The sequence below is a fragment of the Crocodylus porosus genome, unplaced genomic scaffold (genome assembly GCF_001723895.1).
Source record: "Crocodylus porosus isolate Cpor-Errol unplaced genomic scaffold, CroPor_comp1, whole genome shotgun sequence".
In the NCBI taxonomy this organism is placed as follows: domain Eukaryota; kingdom Metazoa; phylum Chordata; order Crocodylia; family Crocodylidae; genus Crocodylus; species Crocodylus porosus.
Genome location: NW_017728906.1, coordinates 2533756 through 2538704, shown reverse-complemented (window position 1 = coordinate 2538704; position 4949 = coordinate 2533756).

Here is a 4949-nt window from a genome sequence, read left to right as displayed (position 1 = left end):
GGTGACATTTTTAGAATAGTTCAAAGGTTATGTCTGCCCCCACCCTATCTGTCTCCTTAGCTAGCATGGCCAAAGGTACATGTTTTCATGAAGAGCCTAAAATACACAATAAGCATAACACTTTATTTTAGTAGATCAACCCCATTTTGTTATTTCAGGAGGTGAAGACATGAAAATGTTATGCAGCTGACAGGTTGATTATGGTTGTCACAAATGGGATATTAAATATTAAGGGCCACATTCTCCATTACAAGAAGGCCCCATTACACTTCTTGAGCAGATTAAGAAGCTCCTTCAAGTGCATGTAAAAGTAATTACTTAATGTGATTTACTCCAGCTTCAAGGACTCTTTTAGATTTTCAGAGTAAAGCATAAAAGAGCCTTAGGGCTTGCCTACAGCAGGAAGATAAATAATTATACAGAAGAGTGTCCAGATAAATTATTACTCCAGCAAAGCTGGAGTACATGGTACACGGTCACGGTCAGGTTCCCATGCAAAAAAGCCAAAAAGGTCAAAGACCCGTTCTTAGGTATGCCGTTGGCAAGCACCAGCTTCTGTAGCTGGTGTAAGGTGTAGCTTCTGTGAGGTACAGCAGCTTCTGTTGCTACTGGCACACAAGGAAGTGATGTGGTTAGCATCATGTCTTTGACAACTCAGCCTCAAAATGTCAAGTATTTATTTACAGCTATTGGCAAGGGGATGGCCATTTATGATGGCAGCACTATCATATCTAGATGCACAGCAAGATACTACATATGACTGCGCTAACTCTGTAGGGAAGATCAAGTAGTTTAAATAAGAATCTGGCTCTTCCTAGTATGTTAATCTAGTTTTACTATAGTGGACCACACTGATTCCAAAGAAGTTACAACACCATAAAAATGAAATAACAACAGAGCACACACTGAAAACAATGGACAGTCATTTTAGGTTTAAATAAACTACCTTCAATCCTGCCTGCACACTATTGGGTGTGCACCTTCCTTTTATTTCCCACCCATACCTCTGTGATGTAAGTTAAAATGGCAAAAGGGTAGTTATGAAGAAGCTGAGGATTTGGCTTTATAGAAGGAAAATGATTTAGCAAAAACTGTCATGACAAAAAGGCTGATGAATATGAAGTCCCTCACTGCTGATAATTTGCCTCTAGCAATTCCTTGCCTGATCCTTGTTTTGTATTATAGTTACAAATTAGTGAGGCCTGCTAATTGGCAAGCATTTGGTGTAGATGAATACTGGATGAATACAGTTTTGTGTCTAATAAATGTAACCCATGTGTAGAGTTTGGAGAAACATGATGCTTCACGTCCATCACTGACTGAGGTAGTTGCATATCACTTTGCACAACATATGGTGCAGAGCTTATATCTAACCTATTTTAGAAAATAAAATGATACAAGTATTTCTCTATTTATGATGACTTTCCATGAAACCTTGCTAAGAGTTCATCAGAAAGAGATGAAGAAAACAAGCTTGGACATCAATGATACTGGATTCTAAAACTGTACATCATAAATGCCTGTAATTTATGGCAGCATAGGCAATGGGTAGGGGGTGCACGGGGATGCATGTGCCCCCACGACGGGGCCAGTGCCCCCGCAATGGCCAACACTGATGCTGTCGGTAGGGCTGGTGCCCACTCCAGCAGGGCTGCTGCCCTTGATGGGTTCTGCGGGTGCCCCTTCAGATTCAGGAGGCACCAGTCACTCAGAGCTGTGATACAGATGAGAAATTCTGCTTTTCCTTCTTTCTTCCGATCCTGACAAACCTTTTCTTGCCCATGCTATGAAGGTTGTAAGGGGGTCAGCACAGGTCCACCAAACACATGCCTAAATAGCTTTGAAACAGAGGGAGTTCTGCCCCCCTTAACTCATTGCAGCCCTTTAATGTGCCTATATATAGGATCAGAATTGGCCTTGAGATGTTGTCAGTGTGGACTGCTTGCATGCTTGGTAAGTATCGTGCATCTCTTGCTATGGTTTTTATTAGTGCATAAAAGAAATGAATTGGCTCAGCCACTAATAATATAGCAAAAAAATCAACAATTATTTGAAAAAGTGTATGATTAAAGAGTGAAAGGATATTTATGAAAAAATTACAGTTTGTTAAAAGAATTAATGAAACTACTCTTTCTTTTCAAGTCAGTATATAACACAATACTTTCTCTAGCTTTGGTTAGAATAACTATCACACACTGTTTAGAGAAGAAAAGTACAGAAAGGTCTAAGGGCCTTAATGCTTCTACATTATTATCTGCATTTGGCATTGTAAGCTTCTGCTTACAGTTGTGCATAATAAAGAATGCTGAAAAAGTCACATTGTAGTGCTCCTCTAATGCTTGTAAATCATCTGCTATTAGGCACATCCATAAACAACTCGCTGCTCCATGTTTAAAGAATTTTACATGAGCAGTTCTTTTCCTTAAAGGCACCAACCACATGAGCACTTTAACATCCGCCAAGTGGTAAGAATGCTAAGGGGTCGCACGATCAGACTCATAAAAGTTTAAAAAGTGACGTTTTAAAAAAAAATCCATAGCATATATGTGGGAAACATGTTGATTTCTAAGCATTTTGAGTTCATCTTTAAGCCCTCGGCATCTCCCCAGTCACGTTATTTGTTAAGAGACCTGGATGGCTATGGGGATTAGAAACATGATACAGTGCCTTTCACTGATGCCAACTCTAATTTGTATCCACAGCGCAGCAGTGAATGAAATTTATCATCGTCTGATATCTTTGATGGACTGCGTGAAATTAGTTTAATTTCAGTCCACTTTGGAAAGGACAAGGCGTGGGGAAAAACAACCTTTGGGGAGAGCGCAAACATGCACTCTCGTTGATGTTCTCAGCAAAGAGGCCAGGGCGGGGGGAAGAAAACAGACAGTAATGAATTACCTTCTTGCTTCTACGCCAGATAAAAGCCTAGCTGTGCTGGGAGGAGGAGAAGCGGGTGGAGACAGGTCCGGCTGCCACACTTTTGAAGGGGTTTCCAGGCGGGTGTAAACAGAGCGTAAAGTGACAAAATAAAAGCGAGCTATAAAAGTTTTTAAAAGAAGCAGAGTCTTTGGGGCTGGCCCTACATCTGTGCACACATGCACGCACACATATTCACACATGCATTCACATACGCACACATGCACAAGCATGCACACAAAATCACACGCATCTATACTCATTCAAACACACGCATGTGCACGCTGACACATTCACATACACACACTTCCATAGATACACCCACAAACTCTCAGACACATGCATGCGTGCGCGCGCGCACACACATGCACAAGCACACAATCACACACATATATACACATTCCCACACATGTCCACACACTTTTACAGATACATGCTCAAACTCTCAGACACACATGCATGGGCACACACACATGCACCCAAATGTACACAAGCATGCACACAAGCACAAAGACATACACACATTCACACACATGCACACACTGACACATGCAGAAACTCAGACACTTACATGTGGGCACACACAAGCATGCATAGGCAAACAAGCATGCATACTCACATTCACAGAAATGTGCACACTGACACACACACACACACACTTTCACAGACACACAAATGTGTGGACACACACACATGCACATGCATGCATGCACGCAAAATCACATACATACATATATATATACATTCACATACATTTGCACATGCTGACACATAAACACCCACTCTCAAAACCACACATGCACATGCATGCACACACAATCACATACATAGATACACATTCACATATTTGCACACACTGACACACTCATACACACAGTCAGACACACACACCTCCACCGGTGCCGCGGGTCGCTCTGTCCACTGCCCTCATCCCCCCTCCCCGTGCGTTTCAGCTGTGGCCGCCATCCCGGCCAGCCAGCGCCTGGGGGCCGGCGGCGCCTGCGGGCAGCTGTGCCGGCGGCCCCGGCCCGGGCGGGCTGGCTGGGAGCGGGGCGGTCCGGGTCTGCGGGGGGGCGGGGGGAGTGCATGTGTCTCCGTGCGCGCCGGATGGCTGCGTGCCCGGGCTGCCGCTGTGTGCGTCCGTGTGCGTGTGCCTCCGGGCGGGTCTGTTGCGTGCGTGTGACCGCGCGTGTCTGCACCTCCGCGCGACCGGGCCAGTGTCACTGCGTGTCCCGCGCCTCTCCCGCGGGTGTCGGGGGCGCCCCGTGGCACCGGCGGGTCTGCAGCTGCGGGGCTGCATGTTGTGTGTGTGTGTGACGGCGCGGCTTTCCTCAGTGTGTCACTCTGTGTGTGTGTGTGTAACTATCTCGGTGAAGTCTCGGTGTGTGTCATTATCTAGTGTCTATCGTTGTGTGACTGCGTCACGATCTCTCGTGTGTGCGCGTGCCACTGTGTGTGTGTGTGTGTGATTGTGAGGCTGGTGTCTGTGTCACTGTGTGTGTGTGTGTGACCAACTGTGATGTCTCTGTGCGTGTCACCGTCTCCAATGTCTGTGTCTTTGTGTGCGTGTGTCACTGTGTGTATCGCTATCTCTGGTGTGTGTGTGTGTGTGTGTGTGTGTGTGGCTGTGTTCTGTGCGACTGTGTGGCTGGTGTCCGAGTGTCCCTGTGGGTGTGTGACTCTGTTCGGCTCACTGTCTGCGTGTCACTATCTCGAATGCCTGCGTGCGTGTGACTGTGTGTGCATGTCGCTGTGTGTGCGTTGTGTGTGACTTGACCTGCGGTTGTCTGTGTGTCACTGTGTGTGTGAGATTCTGTGCGTGTGTGTCACTATCTCTGATGTGTGTCACTGTGTGTCTGACTGTATGTCACTGTTTCTAATGTCTGTGTCTGGGTACGTGTGTGTGCCACTATCTCTGATGTGTGTGTCCAGCAGCGCCGGCCCCAGTGCCAGGCAGTACAGCCCAGCAGTCAGCGACCTGGACTGAGCGCGCCCCTCGCAGGCGGCAGGCACTGGGGAGGGGGAGGAGACGG